Here is a 24,195-nt window from a genome sequence, read left to right as displayed (position 1 = left end):
ACAGTACATGAACGATGAACTTCCAGATGCCCAAGCTGGTTTTAGAAAAGACAGAGGAACCAGAGATCAAATTGCCAACATTCATTGGATCATCAAAAAAGCAAGAGAGTTTCAGAAAAATATCTACTTCTGCTTTATTAACTATGCCAAAGCCTTTGTCTGTGTGGATCACCACAAATTCTGGAAAATTCTTCCAAAGATGGGGATATCAGACCACCTGACCTGCCTCTTGAGAAATCTGTATGCAGGTCAGGAAGCAACAGTTAGAACTGGATATGGAAGAACAGACTGGTTCCAAATTGGGAAAGGGGTACATCAAGGCTGTATACTGTCACCCTGCTTATTTAACTTATATGCAGAGTACATCATAAGAAATGCTGGACTGCATGAAGCACAAGCTGGAATCAAGATTTCTGGGAGAAAAACAATGAATTTCACATTTTTCTCAAGTGCACACAGAACCTTCTCCAGAATAGATCACATCCTGGGCCATAAATCTAGCCTTGATAAATTCAAAAAAACTGGAATCATTCCAAGCATCTTTTCTCATCACAATGCAGTAAGATTAGATGTCAACTACAGGAAAAAAAACTATTAAAAATTCCAACATATGGAGGCTAAACAACACACTTCTGAATAACCAACAAATCACAGAAGAATTCAAAAAAGAAATAAAAATCTTCATAGAAACAAATGAAAATGAAAACAACAACCTAACACTTTTGGTACTCAGTAAAAGCAGTGCTAAGGGGAAGGTTCATAGCCATACAAGCTTACCTCAAAAAACAAGAAAAAAGTCAAGTAAATAACCTAACTCTACACCTAAAGCATCTAGAAAAGGAAGAAATGAAGAACCCCAGGGTTAGTAGAAGGAAAGAAATCAAAAAATTGGGGCAGAAATAAATGCAAAAGAAACAAAAGAGACCATAGCGAAAATCAACAAAACTAAAAGCTGGTTCTTCAAGGAGGTAAATAAAATAGAAAAACCATTAGCCAGACTCATCAAGAAACAATGGGAGAACAATCAACAAAATTAGTAATGAAAATGGAGAAATCACAACAGACAACAAGAAATACAAAGGATCATAAGAGACTGCTATCAGCAACTACATGCCAATAAAATGGACAACTTGGAAGAAATGGACAAATTCTTAGAAAAGTATAACCTTCCAAAACTGAACCAGGAAGGAATAGAAAATCTTAAAAGACCAATCACAAGCATGGAAATCAAAACCATAATCAGAAATCTTCCAAAAAATAAAAGCCCAGGACCAGACGGCTTCACAGCTGAATTCTGCCAAAAGTTTAGAGAAGAGCTAACATCTATCCTACTAAAACTCTTCCAGAAAATTGCAGAGGAAGGTAAACTTCCAAACTTATTCTATGAGGCCACCATCGCCCTAATACCAAAACCCGACAAAGATGCCACAAAAAAAAGAAAACTACAGGCCAATATCACTGATGAATATAGATGTAAAAATCCTTAACAAAATTCTAGCAAATAGAATCCAACAACATATTAAAAAGATCATACATCTTGACCAAGTGGGCTTTAGCCCAGTGATGCAAGGATTCTTCAATATTGGCAAATCAATCAATGCGATACACCACATTAACAAATTGAAAGATAAAAACCATATGATTATCTCAATAGATGCAGAGAAAGCCTTTGACAAAATTCAACATCCATTTATGATAAAAACCCTCCAGAAGCAGGCATAGAAGAAACATACCTCAACATAATAAAAGCCATATATGATAAACCCACAACAAACATCCTCAATGGTGAAAAACTGAAAGCATTTCCCCGAAAGTCAGGAACAAGACAAGGGTGCCCACTCTCACCACTACTGTTCAACATAGTTTTGGAAGTTTTAGCCACAGCAATCAGAGCAGAAAAAGAAATAAAAGAATCCAGATTGGAAAAGAAGAAGTAAAACTCTCACTGCGGATGACATGATCCTCTATATAGAAAACCCTAAAGACTCCACCAGAAAATTACTAGAGCTAATCAATGAATACAGTAAAGTTGCAGGATATAAAATTAACACACAGAAATCCCTTGCATTCCATATACTAACATTGAGAAAACAGAAAGAGAAATTAAGGAAACAATTCCATTCACCATTGTGACAAAAAGAATAAAATACTTAAGAATAAACCTACCTACAGAAACAAAAGACCTATATATAGAAAACTATCAAACACTGGTGAAAGAAATCAAAGAGGACACTAATAGATGGAGAAATATACCATGTTCATGGATCAGAAGCATCAATATAGTGAAAACTAGTATACTATCCAAGGTAATCTATAGATTCAATGCAATGTCTATCAAGCTACTAACAGTATTTTTCATAGAACTAGAACAAATAATTTCACAATTTGTATGAAATTACAAAAAACCTCAAATAGCCAAAGCAATCTTGAGAAATAAGAATGGAAGTGGAGGAATCAACCTGCCTGACTTCAGACTATACTACAAAGCTACAGTCATCAGGACAGTATGGTACTGGCACAAAGACAGAAATATAGATCAATGGAACAAAATAGAAAGCCCAGAGATAAATCCACACACCTGTGGACACCTTATCTTTGACAAAGGAGGCAAGAATATACAATGGAGAAAAGACAATCTCTTTAACAAGTGGTGCTGGGAAAACTGGTCAACCACTTGTAAAAGAATAAAACTAGAAAACTTTCTAACACCATACATAAAAATAAACTCAAAATGGATTAAAGATCTAAATGTAAGACCAGAAACTACAAAACTCCTAGAGGAAAACATAGGCAAAACACTCTCTGACATAAATCATACCAGGATTCTCTATGACCCATCTCCCAGAGCAATGGAAATAAAAGCAAAAATAATCAAATGGGACCTAATTAAACTTAAAAGCTTTTGCACAATGAAGGAAACTATTAGCAAGGTGAAAAGACAGCCTTCAGAATGGGAGAAAATAATAGCAAATGAAGCAACTGACAAAGAATTAATCTCAAAAATATACAAGCAACTCTTGCAGCTCAATTCCAGAAAAATAAACGACCCAATCAAAAAATGGGCCAAAGAACTAAATAGACATTTCTCCAAAGAAGACATACAGATGGCTACCAAACACATGAAAAGATGCTCGGCATCACTCATTATCACAGAAATGCTAATCAAAACCACAATGAGGTACCATCTCACACAGTCAGAATGGCTGCTATCAAAAAGTCTACAAACAATAAATGCTGGACCATCCACTTATCTACAGTAGAGGCTTGAACCCGGATGCTTCCTATCCCAACTCTCAAGTATTTGTAAGCAACAGCAAGAGTTTCTGAATCTAACTGTTTGTATTGAAATATTAAATCTTTCAGGCTGCAAGGCTGTTCTTCAGGAGCAACCAGTACAGTAGGAAATGAGTAGCTTTTGTGCCCTGTACTTGGGAGGGGGAATAAATCAAGCATTCTGTAGTAACCATATCTTAATATGCCTCTGCAGCCTTCACACGTTTTCTTTTTGTGAAAATTGAGGTAGGAATATGAAGAGTGCCTTAGCCCGTTCAGGCTGCTCTAACAGAATACCGTAACATGAGTATCTCTTAAACAGGTATTTCTCACAGTTCCGGAGGCTGAGGCTTCTAGGAGTAAGGTGTCCACAGGTTCTGTCTGATGAGAACCTCCTTCACGGTTCATACACAGATGTTTTCTGTGTCCTCACAGGTAGAAGGGGTGCATCTCTTTGGGGTCTCTTTTATAAATTTTATAAGGCCACTAATCTCATCCATGACGGCTTGACCCTCAAGACCTAATCAATTCACAAAGGTCCTGCCTCCAAATACCATCACACTGGGCACTCTGTTCCAATGTGTGATTTTTAGGGGGACATTAATAGTCTATAGCAAAGAGGTCTAAGAAATTGAAAGCATCAGAAGAGTTGAGAATTCCTAAAGGTATCAGGTCCTATTTCTGCATTTTTTTTTTCCTGTCTAATTTTTATATTCAAATTTCTACCTGTATAGATTCACAAGTCAGAAATAACTCGATACCTTGCTCCTAATCTTGGCCCTGGTTGTTATTATACAATTACTCTTCCCAGGTTTGCTTGTTTTGATTGTGTGTGTGTGTGTGTGTGTGTTTTCTAGTCATCCCCAAAATGAGAATTCCAAGTACAGCTTTAATGAGAAATATCAAAACTCTAAATTCAGTTTGGGCTTTATATCACAAGATAAACAAAATTTTGAAAGTTTTCCAATGAGTACCTAACTGTTCCAAGAAGGAAAGACAAAACTTCTGAATCAGCAAGATGGAAGTGATACGTTTTTAAGTCTACTATATTAGAGAGAAGTTCTAATTTTTAACTTGAATCTGAAAATTGTTTTTGAGTGTTAAGAACTCATTATCACATAGTTATAGAACACTTTTCTAATTTTGAAAACCTTTTCTTACCTGGGCTTCCCTGATAGTTCAGTTGGTAAAGAATCTGCCTGAAATGCAGAAGACCCCAGTTTGATCCCTGGGTTGGGAAGATCTTCTGGAGAAGGGATACACTACCCACTCCAGTATTCTTGGGCTTCCCTTGAGGCTCAGCTGGTGAAGAATCTGCCTGCAATGCGGGAGACCTGGGTTCATTCCCTGGGTTGGGAAGATCCCCTGGAGAAGGGAAAGGCTACCCACTCCAGTATTCTGGCCTGGAGAATTCCATGGACTGTATAGTCCATGAGGTTGCAAAGAGTTAGACATGACTGAGCAACTTTCACTTCACTTTTCTTACTTGTTTTTCTCATGTGGTCCTCAAGATAGGCCTGCAAGGTTGTTATAAAGGTAATATTCTCAGAAAATTGAAGCTTAGAGACCTTAGATAATGTACATACATCATCTTGCTCCACATCTAGCACATAGGTGGCATTCAATACTGGCCATTGCTTTTGTCAGTATTGACATTCAAAATCACCCAATTTGTGATGGTAGAGCTCAGACTGAAGTCTAGGTCATACAATTCCAACACAGAACATCTCAAAGACTGTTCCATTTCCCTCTTCCCCTTAAAGCAGGACAGAATTATTCTGAAATGTTTCAGTTTTTGTACTGCTAGGAACCATGGCAAGCAGACCAAGGTAAAATTTGCAGCCCAGCCTGTTCATATGGTTTGTGTTCACGTAAATTGTGAAGAGAACATCAGAAATATGCCAACCATTGGCAGCAAGAGGGTGCAGGGAAAACATATGAAGGACTGAAACCATATGCACCTATTGCAGCAGTCTGCTGATGTCAGGATGCTGAAGAGGTGATTACAAAGTACAGTCAGTTCAGAGATAACTTGAGGACTGGTTGGAAAGTGTGGTGGAAACTTGTTCTCTTTTTAAAACTTTTTTATTGAAGTGCAGTTTATTTACAATGTTGTTAACTGCAAATGTTGTTAATGTTAATTTCTGCTGTATAGCAAAATGATTCAGTTGTATCTATGTGTGCATACACACACACACATATTCTTTTTCGTATTCCTTTCCATTATGGTTTATCTCTGGATATTGAACATATTATAGTTCCCTGTGCTACACAATAGGACCTCTTTGTTTATCCATCCTATATATAATAGCTTACATCTGCTCACCTCAACCTCCCACTCCATCCTTACCCACCCCTCTCCCCTTTGGCAAACACAAATCTGTTCTCTATGTCTATGCGTCTATTTCTGTTTTGTAGATAAGTTCATTTGTGCTATATTTTAGATTCCACATATATGATATCATATGGTATTTGTCTTTCTCTTTCTGACTTACGTCATTCAGTATGACAATCTCTAGTTGCATCCACGTTACTGCAGATGGCATTGTTTCCTTCCTTTTTATGGCTGAGTAGTATTCCATTATAGATGTGTACCACACCTTCATTATCCATTCATCTGTCAGTGGACATTGAGATTGTTTCCATGTCTTGGCAATTGTGAACAGAAACTGTTCCCTCTTACATTTTTTCTCTTTCACTTTTCACCACAAGTTCCACCTCCAGTCTTCTTCCTGCCAGTCCCCAGAACTGTCTTATCACTAGGGAATGTATATTGTGAAAAGCAAACAGTAGGATTACAGGAGAGGTCCCCAAAGCATCTTAAGTCCCAAAAGAAGGGGCGATGGATTTAACAAATGGCACCAATATTTGAGGGAGATGATGGGAGAGGAAGAAAAGGAGGTGCATGGTAGTAGAGGGGACACCATCACTTTATGGCAGACTGATGCCTAAACCAGTATGATTTGCTCTGCTTCCCCCGCCCTGCCACACACACACACACACACACTCCTTTCCTTCCTTCAAAATGTAATGTTTTTTTCATTGTCATGGGTTTGTCTTTTCATTTCTACTGTCCTTGAAATATAATAGGGAGAAGGTGATGCACCCCACTCCAGTACTCTTGCCTGGAAAATCCCATGGGTGGAGGAGCCTGGTAGGCTGCAGTCCATGGGGTGGCTAAGAGTCGGACACGACTGAAGTGACTTCACTTTCACTTTTCACTTTCATGCATTGGAGAAGGAAATGGCAACCCACTCCAGTGTTCTTGCCTGAAGAATCCCAGGGACGGGGGAGCCTGGTGGGCTGCCGTCTATGGGGTCGCACAGAGTCGGACGTGACTGAAGCGACTTAGCAGCAGCAGCAGAAATATAATAATTTATATTCTTAAAGTTATCTAGGAAAGAGCAACCTACCCACCCTTGGGGAACCACTAGACTCCACGTAGAAACCATGAATGAGTACAGGTCTGTTATTCTTTCAAGTGCTATTCATCAAGATGTGACATTCTACCTACATCAGAATCACCCAAGGCACATGTTAAATTTTAAGATTTCCCAGACGACGTCAGACCACACTATAATTGAATATCAATGAGTGGGAATCTAAAAATGGCATTTTAAAATTCCTCTATGTTATTCTTATGCATCTTAATAGGAAAATATACTTTATACAGAATGTATAGAGTTAGCTGAAGCTAGGGTGGAAATCATATTGCAATATATATAAATATTTGAAATCAACACACTGTACACTTTAAACTTACAATGTTTGTCAATTATATCACAAGTCTTTTGTTTAAAAAAGTAGAAAAAGAAAAATATGTTATAGAGGCTTAGATTCTACATCATAATTTCAGCTGAGGTCCAGGTCAACCAAATTCCAAGTTAGAATTTTCATCAGTGATACAGAATACACCCCTTGCCCCATCCACTGCAATTTCAAAAAAAAAAAAAACAAACTCCCTATTTCTTCTTAACTAGCTCAGTATCCTCTTTCCTAAAAATTACCTTGACCACATATCTAAGTTATTGTCTTTTCTTCAATTTTTTTCCAACCAGAAACAAATGCAGTAGGTTGTTCTTTATACATTCATGACCACCACTCTTATCTGTCTTTCCATTGGTGTTGAAAGCATGACAAAGAAAACCACTTCAAATTCAACTGATTTGGACTAAAAGACACTAGTCTGGGAGCTGAGCCAACAAATAAAGTGGCAAAAACTTATTTGAGCCAATTAGATAGGGATATGCAAATTAATTGGCCATGATATCAGGGTCAAGCCACAATATGCATAAACTGGCATCTTATTGAGCTAACGAGATAGGAATGTGCATATTAAGTTGGTCATGATGTCAGAAGGCTTCATCCTAATTTTAGGCTTGAATGTTGCAATATAAAATTCTATGACACTTTGAAAGGCTTAATTACAAAATGGATAAAATAGTATGAATCCCTAAGATGTGAACAAACTGACCTGTGAAAGAAATGACAAATCTTTAAACTGGATCATCCAAAAATGTGAGACCCAGCCACATTTCCCACCGAACACAGAGAGATGCTATGCCTGAAGGGCTAACTGGTTTGGATGAAGTAAGAAGAGCAGACATGAGACATGGGCTAGCTCAGACATCAGAAAATATGAGCAACAGGCTGAAAGCATTCGTTCAGAACAGCACCAAAACTCCGAAATAAGTCCCTTAGCCAGCAGGTACACATCCAATCTTACGACAAACATCATTTGAACACACAGTCAGTGCCAGGCACAATGCCAGTCCTCGACTATACACGTGTAAACAACAGCAGACACTCACACCACACAATGTGAGCCAGATACCCTTCTAAACGCTTTACCTGTGTGAGCTGACTTAATTCCCACTTACAACCCTATGATGTAAATAACTATTTTTAATGCTATTTTATTGGTAGAAGTAAAGCACAGAGAGGTAACTTTCCCAAGGTCACAGAATCAGTATTTGGCAGATTTAGGGTCTCAACCCAAGAAGTCTGCAGACTCTATGAATAAAACATGACTTCTCAGGCATTATTCTTTCTCACCAGGTTCAACCTGGAGGACAGATGGTTAACTACCTGTTATAGTTTGAGAGATGGCCAAAAATTCTACCTCATTCCAACACTGCTTTATGCTGAAACTAAAACTAGATCATGGAAGCCTTTGCTGCTGCTGCTGCTAAGTCGCTTCAGTCGTGTCCGACTCTGTGCGACCCCATAGACAGCAGCCCACCAGGCTCCCCCGCCCCTGGGATTCTCCAGGCAAGAACACTGGAGTAGGTTGTCATTTCCTTCTCCAATGCATGAAAGTGAAAAGGGAAAGTGAAGTCACTTCAGTCGAGTCCAGCTCTGTGCGACCCCATAGACGGCAGCCCACCAGGCTCCTCCGTCCATGGGATTTTCCAGGCAAGAGTACTGGAGTGGGGTGCCATTGCCTTCTCCGTGGAAGCCATTAATATGTAATAAATTTGATTGATTGTTCAACTGGATTTTGGTGACTTAAATAGCAAAGACAGGATCAGTGAGCTCATAAGATCAGACATAAATTATTAGTAGATTTCCAGGCTGATTGTGTCAATTTCTCAGTGTACAGATTGGTAGGTTATTTTTAATGATTGATTCATTATGCACCAAAGAGGATGAGATATAAAACAGTGAAATTTCAAATGTATCAGAAGAGTAGGGATGTTGCTGGAACCTTAAGAAAGAAAGTTCATGTCTAAGGGATCCAAGCGACTGTTAGGTGCTCATGCTCAGCCATGTCTGAATCCCAAGGACTGTAGCCTGCCAGGCTCCTCTGTCCATGGAATTTTCCAGGCCAAAATACTAGAGTGGGTTGCCATTTCCCTCTCCAATTAGGTGCTAGAGGAAGACTAAAGCTAGTAGTTTTACCAGCTACTCAGTATCAATGGCTGATTGAAATCTTGCTCTCCCTATAAAATGCTATGGGACTCTGTGAGCCAATCTTATGTATTTCAATAAGAAAATCAAAGAAATTAGAATTGCCACAGACAACATACCAAGAAAAGAGAGCGCCACTGAACAATGTTAAAAAGATCTACAGATGGAAAAGCAGAAATGGTTCCAAAGAAGCCTGTGAATTTTTACTAAGTCATCTTGAAACTTCCATTTTGAAGGTAACATACATGTTTCCAGCCACTGAAATTCCAAGCTCAGTGAATTAAAAAAATCTTTGTTGAGTAGGTCAAGTAATCCAGAGTGTGGTAGATGAGCTTCAGTATGGGTAAGCTTAGAATATATTGAAAGGAAAAAGTGTTAGAGTATAAAAATAATAGGGTCAATTATAAGCCAAGAACAGTCACCTAGAGTCATCCTTTGAAGACATTTATCAAGTGTGCCAGTACAACCAAAGAGGCTTGGTGTTGTCATGGAAGATTTTACAAATACAAGAGGGGGAAAATGCCCTACCTTGACCCAGACTAAAGCCCATCCATGTGTGGTCTGCCTGTGGTTATGGTCCGAAAGAGAGTAGGGTTAAAGGACCAGCTGCCAGAGAGGCCGCTGAAACAGGAATGAAGTTGCTGTGTGTGAGGACAGGCTTAGAAGACTGGGACTTTGTAGTACGGAAAAGGAAAGCTGAGCAGAGAGATGATTAAAGTCTGAATCATGAAAGGCTGAGCTACAGTGAGACCTACCTGTTTGTCACATCCCACAATGCTAGAATTAGGGAGGGACTCTGATGCTTGAAAGAAAGTAGATAAAAGGGAGGGCCACTGAGAATCATCTCAAAGGCACCTTTCTACTCAAGTTCTTTGCCAAAATTTCTCTGCTGCTTTATAGTTGAGTAGTAAAACTTGTCGGAGAAGGCAATGGCACCCCACTCCAGTGCTCTTGCCTGGAAAATTCCATGGACGGAGGAGCCTGGTAGGCTGCAGTCCATGGGGTCGCTAGAGTCGGACATGACTGAGCGACTTCACTTTCCCTTTTCACCTTCATGCATTGGAGAAGGAAATGGCAACCCACTCCAGTGTTCTTGTCTGAAGAATCCCAGAGATGGGGGAGCCTGGTGGGCTGCCGTCTATGGGGTCGCAGAGCTGGACACAACTGAAGCAACTTAGCAGCAGCAGCAGCAGTAAAACTTGTTGTTGTAGGAGATGGAATGGGTTAAGATCAATATATGGATCTGTTTTCAGTTATAGGCTTGAAAGGGGAATCTCTAAAGCTTTACTGTGTGTTGTCTTGTAGGACCCTGTGCTTTTCCATGAGTAACCATCAGAAACAGACCCCACAGCTGCACAACTCACTGATTCAACCTAGAATGGCTCTATTTGCTTCCCTGAGTTTCCATTCATTCCCACTATCCTGTTTTCCATTCAGGATACAGAATGAATAGGGAAAGTCAGATTTAATCGATGATTGCACTGGCAGGATTGAAGTTCCAAATAATTGTTCTTAAACTGTGTTTAGTGGGCTTTAAGAGATTTTATTATCTATACTATATGTATTTGATAAAACTATTTATTTAAAACAAAAAACTATTTTAGTTTTTAAATAAAACTATTAAAAATATATTGCATTTGTGTCAATGTTATAAATTAACTATGTGTACTCACTCCTGGCCTACTCTCTGTGGCCCCATGGACTGTAGCCCGCCAGACTCCTCTGTCCAGGGAATTTTCCAGGCAAGAACACTGGAGTGGGTTGCCACTTCCTACTTCAGGGAATCCGACCCAGGGACTGAACCTGCATCTCTTGCAAGTCCTGCAAGATTCTGTACCATTGCGCCACCTAAATTAACTATATTTAAAATTTTAAAAATATATTACAAATGGCTTTGCTATTTTTCACTTCCTTTCATGAAACTGCCTGTTTCCCATTAGCCCTGGAACAGTTAGGTAACAAAAATGGAAAATACTATCAAGTCCAAAATACCATAACGATGCTCAGAGACATAGAAACATCAAAAACAATCTTTTTTTTTTTTAAAAAAATGCACTTTATTATAGTCATTTCCACTTTCAAAAGGATAAAAGGATATAATGTTTGTGTTTGGTCCCTTCATCCCTTATTCCTGATTTGTTATAAATTTATCTCTTTTTCCTTCCTTTTTATGGCCTTGCCACTTGCTTGTCCCATGAGCTTCCTTGAGAACAGGGATTGTGTGTTTGTCTTCTCAGAGGCCTTGGCACTAATATTAGGGAGAAATACTTCAACCCTCCCTACCTACACAATCAGTTATGGATTTCAAGATTCTGCCAATCTAACTGGTTATTTTGCCTTTATCTTCCAACTAATCTGACTTTAATTTTTTTCCATTTAATGAAATTATTTTGGCATCAGAGTAGTAATACTATAATAGAAATACCAACTAAGAAATAAGATCAGAAACAAAACCGTTCTTGAAATTAAATTTAGCTGTCATTTTCAGATTTTTATTTTTTCCTTTATTCCCCCACTTCCTTAGTACTTAAAAAGAAAAAGTGGAACAGACATTATCCAAGAGGTAAAGGAAAAGAGTAACCCAGAAATGCACACATTTCCATATTTATTCCTCAGTGAGGGTCATAAAGACATTTTCCTGTGAAGAAGTAAGGACAAAGATGGTCCCCTAGTCACATCTCTAGCGCAGCGTGAACAGATAAAGCAGTGGTTCAGCACCTTACTTTCTCACTCCTTTATAGACTAACTCCTTATAAAAGTCAAGAGACCATAGCAGCTGGTTGCCTTTTTGAATTCCTAATAGACTAATTTTTGCTATCATTCTTAGTGTTCCCAGGAAAACTAGGAGGTTTTCTATAATTTTTTTCTTCTACAAAAAAAAAAAACTGTTTCCTTGCAAAGTTAACTTTTTAACTGGAAAATTTGAGATAAGCACATGATTTGATCTCCTTGGGAAATCTCAAAATGCTTTTACTCAAAACTAAAGCAATGTGATTGAGACTGACTTAAAACATTCTAGACTTCAAACTACTGATGTCAGCCAACATTTTGACAGTGTGATTAATTGTTCCATGTGAACCAAAAAGGGTTAAATGCATATTTTGTGATAGCACACTTGCAGAGCTAATACATGTACATATGGAACTGTAGAAGTCAGTTATCTACGGATGTTACAGCTGCCATTTGTTAGCATTATGGACCTGCATATCCTAATTAATTAAACAAATGCGTTCACACATAGCACTGTTACACTATTTTCCTTGATCTTTAGTTTTCAAATTATGGAGAAGCTTCATAAAACTAAGATAACTTACAACTCCACCACTAATTTTCAATGGAAGGTAAAAAATTAAGTCCCCAGACTAGTCCTTCTAATCCCTTTCCATTCACAAAGAGTTCAAAGAAACAATTTGAAACTCATTCAAGTTTTTTATTTACATATTTTATATATGTACATATAACATATGTATTGTATAAGAATGAGATCATAAAAATCAGAATTACTCTAATATTTTTTCACCTAGCAGTAGATAATAGAGACTCCTCCAGGCCAGTATGTATAGACGTGCCATTACTTCTTCTAGTTGTATGACATCCTCTTGTTTGGATATACCATAATATATTCAGTAATTCCCTTATAAATATAACTGTAAAGAAAACTAACTTCACCAAAGGACTTAAAGCAAGACCGAAATAGAATAATGTGTTCCTGGATAGGAATATAATCAAGATATCAGTTCCTCCCAAAGCAAGTCCCATCAACAGATTGAAAGAGAGCAAAGGCATCAATACCCCTGCAATACAAAGTGTTCCTACATATCAATAAGAGAAAGAAACAAACGGGAAAGTTCCAATTTTTTAATGTTTCTAAAATTTTCTTGCTGCTGCTTCTGGTACTGTCTCCTGTTGTTGAAAAATAGCACATTTACACAGTTTCATCATGCCTCTAAATAAGGAGCAATTTTAAAGTAAGATGCAATTACCCTAAGTTCAAAACCTAAAAATGCGTTGCTTAAAAAGACGACCTGGATTGATTGCAAAGAATATACACACTTACACACAAAATCAGGACATTAGCTTGTAAATTTTCAAATTTTCATCAGGTATATTTGCAGGTTTCTGAATCTATTAACACACTCAATCCAGCAGCATTGCTTTGATAGAAGTTGAATTTATCTGTGACAATCACTAAAAATTAAAAGCATACTGCATACCTTTACCAAAGTCAAAACCAACATGTTTCAAAGGACTTCTTGATTTCTAGTTTTTACAAGACTACTTAAACATTTGAAAGCAGCTTATACTAAAGTTGCCAATTCCAAGTGTATAGTATCTAGAAAATACTCTTGAATTTCCTAGTACCTTTTTACATGCAGTGAGAACATTATAAAGGAAACCAGCCCTGAAAAGCTATATTACAGGGAAACTTCAGTTTACTATCATTAGAAATCTATTTTAACCTTAACTGGAAGGTATGCACTTGTTTTATATAAGAATTTCACTGAAAAATTTTTAAGAAGAGTTTCGTAGCAGAGATTTTAAAAGAGGCAGTGAACACTTATGAATTATGCAAGTCTGAACTTTCATTTTAATAACTTCATTAAAATATAAAAACCTTAAAAGCCTCCCAACAGGAATTTAGCTTTACAGAAAGGCTTTATAGTGCCCTGACCTTGCCAAAAGGCATGCCTTAGGCATAATTTAACAGTTATTACAGGGCAGAGCCTAATAATAAAGACCCATCTGAAAATACCAGTATTTGTCCCTGTCTCCTCGGCCTCCACTGGAGTTGCAACTCAGCCATAAACAGACCCGCTCCTGAGAGACGGCAGGATGCAGCAGAAAAGGAACAGCAACTGACATTGGAAAACCTGGATCTGAAGCCTTTAACCTTTCTGATTCTGATCATTTATACAGCTGCAGTATTAATAGCAAGGCTGTGGTATTAGCAAATGAAGGAATGCCAGGTGGAAACCAGTTTGACAGCACTATGCAAATGTTGGTTATTCTAAAGCCAAAGACAGTTCTAGGTTAACTGTTTTTCTCACCATATCCTGGTTCCTAGAAAATATAGTCTTCTGTGGCTAATGCACATATTTAAAGAATGTGCTCCCACTATTTGGATGGCAATCACATACTTGGGCTCACCTACTCTAGGAGACCTATGCCAAGGCCAGCAGAGCCTGCTCCCCTCTTCTGTTAGTACTTGACCACAAAACCTAGCACATCGGATAAGCAGTTAGACCAGCAGTGTATTTCTCAAGTATGTATTTCTACCACTTTCAACTCAGTTATTTGAATTTTCTAAGAGTTCTCCTCCAAGCGGTTCTTTATGATCACAGACCCAAGATAAACACAGTTCACTGGGCTAACAAATAGGAATAAAAAATAGAGACCGTCATCTTAATTATCTAGTTGAGGCCTGGTAGCTGCATAAACTCTCTATAAAATGAAAACAACGCAAGATGGAACCTGGTGTTGCTTTGTTCACTTGACTAGAAGGGGCAAGGCCTTGTCCCAGGGCAACTCCCCCTTGTCTTTCCAAATAATGAATACCTTTATTTCCAAGTGCATACAATGAGTCAGCATTTGTTGCCCTTTGTTTCTGCATAACTGAGCAGTCAAGATTCCAACTTTCAACTTAGCTCTGCTGCTGCTGCTAAGTCACTTCAGTCGTGTCCGACTCTGTGCGACCCCGTAGACGGCAGCCCACCAGGCTCCCCTGTCCCTGGGATTTTCCAGGCAAGAACACTGGAGTGGGTTGCCATTTCCTTCTCCAATGCATGAAAGTGAAAAGTGAAAGTGAAGTCGCTCAGTCATGCCCGACTCTTAGCAACCCCATGGACTGCAGCCCACCAGGCTCCTCCGTCCATGGAATTCTCCAGGCAAGAGTATTGGAGTGGGGTGCCATTGCCTTCTCCGCAACTTAGCTCTACAAATTCTCAGATCTCCACACCACCCAGAAGTACCCATGTAAACTCCCATATCCTTGTAGCCCTTGACTCTCTTTAGCTTGTTCTCCTCTAGCTAAAATTCTCCTTTTCTGTATCAAACATATCCCCAAGGTTGGGGTCATCCTGGCATTTTAAAAAATGGGGACCACTCTGGTTGGATTATGCTTCTACTCTGCAGCCTTCACCTTACATCAAATGAATGATTCTACCTACCAACAGGAAAAGCAACTCAGATAAAATACTAAGAAAGTAGTGAAGAAATGTGAAGAATTGTGCTATAGTAGAGATGATCCCTCTATGTCACTTTGATTTGTTATTTAACTAATTGCTAAATTTGCCTACATCAGTAACTTTGAACTGTGCCTCTCTCAAACTAGCCAGCCTGACCCAAGGTTAAACCCATTGCTTAGGAAGCATTTTCTGTGAAGCTAAAAACCTGAAGACTATCTATATTCCAGGGATAAAAAGTGTCAGGGCTTCACAGGATGCCAAGACAGATATAAACACAAGATTAGGAGGTACATTCCAGCTTGATCCTCATGTTTAAAAACTCATCACAAACCTATTTCGATCAGGGCTGCTTTTATTTTTTTTTTTTATCAAGATCTATTTAGTATTCCTGGACTAGTATTCAACACAATAGAATTAAAGTATTGTGTAAGTTCAGTCCAAAACTGAAGATGCTATCCTTAAACCAAATTAGATTTACAGATTTTTATATATAAATAGATACAGCTTTTTGGAGAAGGCAATGGCACCCCACTCCAGTACTCTTGCCTGGAAACTCCCATGGATGGAGGAGCCTCGTAGGCTGCAGTCCACGGGGTCGCTAAGAGTCGGACACGACTGAGCGACTTCACTTTCCCTTCTCACTTTCATGCATTGGAGAAGGAAATGGCAACCCACTCCAGTGTTCTTGCCTGGAGAATCCCAGGGACCGGGGAGCCTGGTGGACATGACTGAAGCGACTTAGCAGCAGCAGCAGATACAGCTTTCAAATTAACTTACCCACATAATTACAGCATATAGATTTTCATTCTTAAAATCACCACTTGAAAATTTTTTTAATCAAAACCAGGTTAGCCATCTTTAATGCTATAAGAGAAACTAGTTTTAAAAGCTACTAGAACTTAACATTTGCTTGCAAACAAGATATAGGAATGGGACTTTTTTTTTCATCTTGAGTGGGTCCATGCGCACAAAGATTTTTATGTTTGACCTCTGTTGGTATGGATGGGTCCTGTCATTACCTCCCTAACCATTTAAATTTCCATTTAATTTGAAATGTAAAAACAGCTGTATAATTTTCTTACCAACTGAGATTATACATTTCAAAGATGAGAGTCTGGCAACAGAGCTTATGTACTCTATACTGAGAAATCTGGAATACCGAATTAGTTTCTGGAAGCACAGTTAAAAGGACAGATATTAACTTTCTGAAGCAAATTTGGAGGGAAATCAGAGTCATGTAGAAGGCAGATCCAGTCTCAGTTAAGGAACCATTCAAGGAATTGGAGATGCTAAAGCTACGAAATAACAGACAGAGAGGACAGTATGGTACCTAGCTGCAAATACATGGGAAAATAATTGAACTTACTCTTGTTAACTCTGAAGATCTGAACAGGGATCATGGGTATATGCTGTGGAGATCCATAGTCAGTTCCATTTCAGCATCTAATCAAAGGCTTAAAGGCAAGCTTAGCAGAACATTGGGTCAGAAATGGTGCCCGACTCACTGCCAAAGGTTTGGAGGGATTTAACAGGTTGACCCCCCATCTCCTAGGACTGTCTCATTCTAGGTGGTAACTGAAGCTCTAATGATCATGCTCAGCCTAAAGCTACTATTAGCACATGGAAGAGTGTATCTATTAAAAACACATTTATCCCCACCAACCACCAGTATTTTTTTTTTTTTTCATAAAAAAATGAGAATGGAGGACTACCACTGATGAGGAGGAGGATCCTATAATCTAGCCAATGCTACTTTTGGTCTTGTTTCATCCTAATCCCATGAGGTCAAGATTCTCCCCATATGCAAATGAGGAAACAAAAGCTTGTAAAATTAATAGACTTGCTCCAAGTCACAGAGGGAATGAAGTCAGGTTCCAGCTCCTCACGCCAGCTGCATCTGTTACCTAAGCTTGTCTGCTTACCAACTGCATTCCACTGTCTAGACGATGCACACTAATTTCAATTGGCCATAATCCCCAAACCGTAGAAACCTCAACCGCAGAAGATAATAAATGCTTTTGAGCTGCAAAATGATCAGTTGACTCACAATTAATACCCTCTATAGATTATTTTGACAAAGTAACGATGTCCAACTGTGCCTGCAAATGCCAACACATGCAAATGCCTGAGACTTCACAGATAAACAGTGAATGTCCTCATGAACAACAAAAAAGAAGCTGCTCTTTATTCTTTTTTTTTTTTTTTTCTTCTGTGTGTTTCTTATTTCTGCTGGAAAATCATATCCAGAAGGAATTTATGGTCTTTCCAACTAAAAAAGAAAAAAGAAAGATCCAGGGAAGAGGGAAAAGGCTAGTGTTCACAAGTTTACAGAAGAGAGCAGGCATGAAACAGAGCTGCGGCTTCCCGGTGGGAAGGCAGTCACATGCAGCCAGTGAGTCCCTGGGCAGTTTTAATTTCCTTTAATCATTTCAGAAGTCGTGCCTCAGAGGTGTGAGCTAAAAAGCTTCCTTTGCCTTTCTTTTTCACTCCTCCTCTTTTCAGTTTGGCACAAAGTCGCAAGAAGAGCAGAACCAATGAGCCTGAGTGGAAGCAATTTAAGTCTGTGCTTCTCCAGGAAACTTCCCCATTATCCTAGTCCCATCATCGTTGGTCTTTACCTTGTACTGTCCATGCATTTCATGAACACACACTTGTCTGTCTGAGGGTGTCCCATAAATGCCTTTCCCCATTCACGAGACTGAGTTCTTTAATCATTAGGGCCGCCAGGCTCTCTGTTTATTCCTCTCTCTCTCTGTTCCCACAGCACACCAGAGTTATCCCTTACCATGCATGACTTATCACACATTGTAGGTGTCTGTGGCCCTCTCTGAATTCCTTTCACTAGAAACCTGACTAAATTCATTTCTGTGTGGTCATCATCTAGCACTGCCTGAAGTAGGGCCCCGTAAGAGTTGAAATAAAATGAAAATGTGAATGTTCAATTTTATCCTTCGATATTGGGCTTATAATATGAACTGAAGTGAGCTGAATCAAAAGTTGAACTGAATACATTGTGTCACAATAAAAGTATCCAGATTACAATTATACATATAGACAAACATTAGCACAGCCCAGCTATGACGTTGTGCAATTCTAATGACTGAGACTCCTCGGATTACCTATTACGCTATCATAGAAAGGACAGCATCTTTAGGCATAATACTGTAGTTATTTCCTTCAACTGAGCCCATCCTGGTAGACAGTCTAAAACACTATAGATTTATAGAATGACTAGGAAATGTAGAACAAACCTCTGGAAGGTTGACAGTATGTCTGAAAAAGCAAATGATATATAAAATAGCATGAACTAACATTATACTACTGATTATACAGGAGGCTTCCTCCAACAAGAAGATTTTCAGTTTCATTTCCCAGGCTAAGTCACTTTCTCAGTCCAAGATGTGCTGTCAGCCCCGTGAGAGGGAGAAAGTCCAACACCATCAGGTCCCACTGGTTTTAAAGTCAGAGATAATCAGCAAGTCAATCACCATCGGGCTAAGCCCTACACTGGGTACTCAAGATTCAGTCAATAAAATAGACATGGTTCATCCCCATATGGAGTCTAAAAAAGAATGAAGCATAAAAATTATTAGAAAAAAAAACAACAAGGTATGAAATTATAGGTTTCCCTCATCCAATGTCCGTAGACTCTGACTTCAGAGTTATAAGCAATTCTTCTCAAATGTTTTTTCAAAAAAAATTATTTACAAGCCAATTAAATATTTTATGAAGATCAAAGTGAGAAAAGGACTGAGGAGAAGCTATCCCTTCTTTACAATCAATGTTTAAGCAGCATACAATTGTCTAATAATGACATTGTCTAATAATGAATTGTCTAATAACACCAATTTTAAGATTTCTAATTAGTAAGACTTCTGGAGCACATTCTTCTTGCATGTTTATTGTAAGTTTATAAATTTTATACACTTAATATTATAGTAATATAAAATGAACATTATGAACTTCTTTAAAAATAAAAAAGTAAAACCTATGCAAAAATAAAATACACATTTTACATTTATAAAAGACAAAAACATAATTCTCCCTTTCAATGTTGTTACCATAACTATTGTCAGTAAATATGCCTCAATTGAAAATATTGTTTTAACCTTGTGACACAGGAATTCACGTTTACTTCACTTAGTTCTAAAAAGAAATGTCAAATTTGGAAAAAAATACCTCACAAAGTCACAATATTTACTATGAATTGAGATTCACAGTAAATATAAATCAATTTCTGATATTTAAAAAAAAAAGATTTTTAGCTACTTCTCTAATGTGAAATAGATCATTTTTACCTCTATGTCTGACACTGAGCTCACTCTAGAAACCACCAGTTCTGTCACATTCTTATTTTTTACTCATAAAATATATTTGCATTACCAAGTTTAAGCCACCTTCATTTTTCAAGAATCACTTTAAGCAATATGCTCATTTTGTGAGGATTCGTTTGGCTAAAATTAAATATAATCCATAAATAAGTATAACTTAATTCACATAAACTCCAGTACATAGCAGAACACAGCAAGCAAATAAGCAAGCCAAGCAAGGGTCCCCAGGCGCCCCCGCCCCCACTGTGAGCCCCCACGGCCCCCACAGGAGCCCTGAACACTGCCCGTGGATCATGCCCAAAGGCACCATGTGGTTCTGTACCTCAAATCTTTGTAAATCTCTAACCTGGTCTTATTCTTAGAAGAAAAAAAAAAATAAAACAAGAAATTCTAATATTTTCTTCCCTATGGAGAACATTTAACTCTACACTGAAGACCACAGAAAACTAAGTTTCCAGTTTATATGCCAAAAATCTGCCAATCACACTACATTTTCTTTTCCTTTCTTTTACCACAGACAGAAGATATTATATCATGTTGTTTCAATTTTCCTTCCTTAAAAAAAAAAAATCAATTATTCATTAACCAGGTGGGCAATGCATTGTAATTTATTGACTAGCAAATGAGAGAACTATTTCAGACTTTGCAAGACTGCAAGATAAATATTTCAGGCTTTGCAGGCCACCTGGTTTCTTGAAACTATTCAACTCTGCCCGTGTAACACAAACACCCGTAGACAATATGTTAGGAATAGAGGTCGCAATCCTCTAATAAAACTTTACTTAGGGACACTGACATCTGATTTCATATAATTTTACATCTCATGGAATTTTTTAAATTCTTTTCCAACTTTTAAAAATGTAAAAACCTCTTTAGTTCATGCCCCACTCCTCCGAAAAAATGCAGCAGCCCGATTTGGTCCAAAGGCGATAATTTCAGTAGCCCCAAGGCCAGAGGAAGGGAAGATAACCCCTACTGTGTGTGTTCATGAAGGCTTCCTGAAGAAAGAACTGGGTGAGGGGTTATGACGCTCAAGAGGACAGGCCTAAGCATAGTGTGAGCAAAGGCACGTCTGTGTGAAACCCATGGGCAAGTGCGATGAAAATGCTACAGCAGAGAAGGAACAATGAATTAGAGAGGCAAAGCAGGATCGAGGGACTAGAACTTTATGCTCTCAGGGTGTTAGGGTAACATTGATGGGTCTAAGCAGGGAGTTTGCGTTGGAATAATCAACAGTGGGGAATTCTGGAATGACAGTGCTAACTCTATGCAGAGTCCACATCCTACCACTGACCACACATATAACTTCAAACTGGCTTCTCATCTCTTTTAACTCTGAGTCCTCTTGCCCAAAACTCAAAGACACTCTCTAGGTCCATCCATGTTGCGGCAAATGGCATTACTGCATTCTTTTTTATGGCTGAGTAATATTCTCACACACACACACACACACACACACACACACACCTTCTTTATCCATTCATCTGCTGATGGACATTTAGGTTGCTATCATGTCTCGGCTTACCCAGGTGGTGCGAGCAGCAAAGAATCCGCCTGCCAACGTGAAAGATATGAGATGTAGGTTCTATCCCTGGGTCTGGAAGATCCCCTGGAGGAGGGCATAGCAACCTACTCCAATAGTCTTGCCTAGAGAATCCCCATGGACAGAGGCGCCTTATGGCCGCAGTCATAAGGTCACAAGAGTTGGACACGCCTGAAGTGACTGAGCATGCACGTCTTGGCTGTTGTAAATAGTGCTGCTGTGAACACAGGGGTGCATGGATCTTTTCAAATTAGAGTTTTTCTCCAGATATATGCCCAGGAATAGGACTACTGGATCATGTCACAACTCTATTTTTATTTTTTTAAGGAATCTCTATACTATTTCCCATAGTAGCTGTACCAATTTACACCCCTACCTACAGTCTAGGAGGTAGGAATGTAAATTCCTATGTAAAAACAGTTCCCATTTCTCTGCACCCTCTGGCGTTTAGTATTTGTAGACTTTTTCATGATGGCCATTCTGACCAGCATGGTTACCACAGGGGAAAGACAAGAGGAGGGTAAGTTAGGGGTTTAGGATTAGTGGTTACAAACTTAAAGTGTTAGTCACTCAGTTGTTTTTGACTCTTTGCAGCCCCCTGGACTGTACCCCCAACCCAGGCTCATCTGTCCATGGAATGATCCAGGCAAGAATACTGGACTGGGTAGCTAGTCCCTTTTGCAAGGGATCAAACCTGGGTCTCCCACACTGCAGGCAGGTTCTTTACCATCTCAGCCACCAGGGAAGCTCCCAGTGGATAAAAGCAACTATATATAAAAAAGATAACAAGGTCCCACTGTATAGCAGAGGGAACTATATTCAGAATCTTGTAATAAACTATAATGCAAAAGAAAAACAAAGATAATTCTTCCCCTGCTGCTGCTGCTGCTAAGTTGCTTCAGTCATGTCTGACTCTGTGCGACTCCATAGACGGCAGCCCACAAGGCTCTGCCGTTCCTGGGATTCTCCAGGCAAGAACACTGGAGTGGGTTGCCATTTCCTTCTCCAGTGCATGAAAGTGAAAAGGGAAAGTGAAGTCACTCAGTCGTGTCCGACTCTTAGCGACCCCATGGACTGCAGCCTACCAGGCTCCACCACCCATGGGATTTTCCAGGCAAGAGTACTGGAGTGGGGTGCCATCACCTTCTCCAAATTCTTCCCCTAGCATTTGCTATTTTTCATTATTTGCTTCCCTTATTGCTCGTGGTTTCATTGATAACATTAGTCATTGCTAACTGGGTGTTGGACTGATGACCCTCTGGCTTACAGGAACATGTTATTACCAATGTACACCAAGTGCCCAACATTGTGTTGGGCAGAGCAGGTACACAAATGTAGCTAAGGAATAAAGGAAACAATTCCATCAAGGCCAGCATTCTCCTACCTTGTCATTCTATCACAGTCCATATATGCTTCTCGTGTTGCAAGGATAAGTATGTTGAAACATGTATTTAAAATTTGGAACAAGGGCATTGAGAACAAAATGATTAATCATCCTCTGTTAAACAACTATCTTCAATTTAAGTCTGAATTTAGCAATAAGGAGTTCATGATCTGAGCCACAGTCAGCTCCTGGTCTTGTTTTGGCTGACCATATAGAGCTTCTCCATCTTTGGCTGCAAAGAATATAATCAGTCTGATTTTGGTATTGACCATCTGATGATGTCCATGTATAGAGTCTTCTGTGTTGTTGGAAGATGGTGTTTGCTAGGACCAGTGAGTTCTCTTGGCAAAACTCTATTAGCCTTTACCCTGCTTCATTTTGTACTCCAAGGCCAAATTTGGCTGTCACCCAGGTGTTTCTTCACCTCCTACACTTGCATTCCAGTGCCTTATAATGAAAAGGACATCTTTTTTGAGTGTTAGTTCTAGAAAGTCTTGTAGGTCTTCATAGAACTTCAGCTTCTTCAGCATTACTGATGAGGGCATAGACTTGGATTACCATGATATTGAATGGTTTGCCTTGGAAACGAACAGAAATCATTCTGTCATTTTTGAACAAAGTAGGGAAAACCACTAGACCATTCAGGTATGACCTAAATCAAATCCCTTATGATTATAGAGTGGAAGTGAGAAATAGATTTAAGGGACTAGATCTGATAGATAGACTGCCTGATGAACTATGGACGGAGGTTTGTGACATTGTACAGGAGACAGGGATCAAGAACATCCCCAAGAAAAATAAATGCAAAAAGGCAAAATGGCTGTCTGAGGAAGCCTTACAAATAGCTGTGAAAAGAAGAGATGTGAAAAGCAAAGGAGAAACGGAAAGATACACCCATTTGAATGCAGAGTTCCAAAGAATAGCAAGGAGAGATAAGAAAACCTTCCTCAGCAATCAATGCAAAGAAATAGAGGAAAACAATAGAATGGGAAAGACTAGAGATCTCTTCAAAAAAATTAGAGATACCAAGGGAACATTTCATGCAAAGATGGGCTCGATAAAGGACAGAAATGGTATGGACCTAACAGAAGCAGAAGATATTAAGAAGAGGTGGCAAGAATACACAAAACATACAAAAAAGATCTTCACAACCCAGATAACCATGATGGTGTGATCATTCACCTAGAGCCAGACATCCTGGAATGTGAAGTCAAGTGGGCCTTAGGAAGCATCACTATGAACAAAGCTAGTGGAGGTGATGGAATTCCAGTTGAGCTATTTCAAATACTGGAAGATGATGCTGTGAAAGTGTTGCACTCAATATGCTGCAAATTAGGAAAACTCAGCAGTGGCCACAGGACTGGAAAATGTCAGTTTTCATTCCAATCCCAAAGAAAGGCAATGCCAAAGATTGCTCAAACTACCGCACAATTGCACTCATCTCACACGCTACTAAAGTAATGCTCAAATTTCTCCAAGCCAGGCTTCAACAGTACATGAACTGTGAACTTCCAGATGTTCAAGCTGGTTTTAGAAAAGGCAGCGAAACAAGAGATCAAATTGCCAACA

The 24,195-nt window shown here is 38.9% G+C and overlaps 1 protein-coding gene and 1 long non-coding RNA gene across 13 annotated transcripts in view; one reads left to right on the top strand and one right to left on the bottom strand.

Moving 5' to 3' along the window:
• The window catches only part of SYT1 (synaptotagmin 1), a 230,662-nt gene that overhangs the window by 128,130 nt on the left and 78,337 nt on the right, over nt 1–24,195 (top strand). The gene's annotated exons all lie outside the window — the stretch shown is intronic.
• LOC129656425 (uncharacterized) overlaps nt 1–24,195 on the bottom strand; it is a 214,883-nt gene that overhangs the window by 164,856 nt on the left and 25,832 nt on the right. The window lies entirely within an intron of this gene.

This window comes from Bubalus kerabau, chromosome 1 (genome assembly GCF_029407905.1).
Source record: "Bubalus kerabau isolate K-KA32 ecotype Philippines breed swamp buffalo chromosome 1, PCC_UOA_SB_1v2, whole genome shotgun sequence".
Taxonomy (NCBI): Eukaryota; Metazoa; Chordata; class Mammalia; order Artiodactyla; family Bovidae; genus Bubalus; species Bubalus kerabau.
This window is presented reverse-complemented; position numbering and strand designations above follow the sequence as displayed.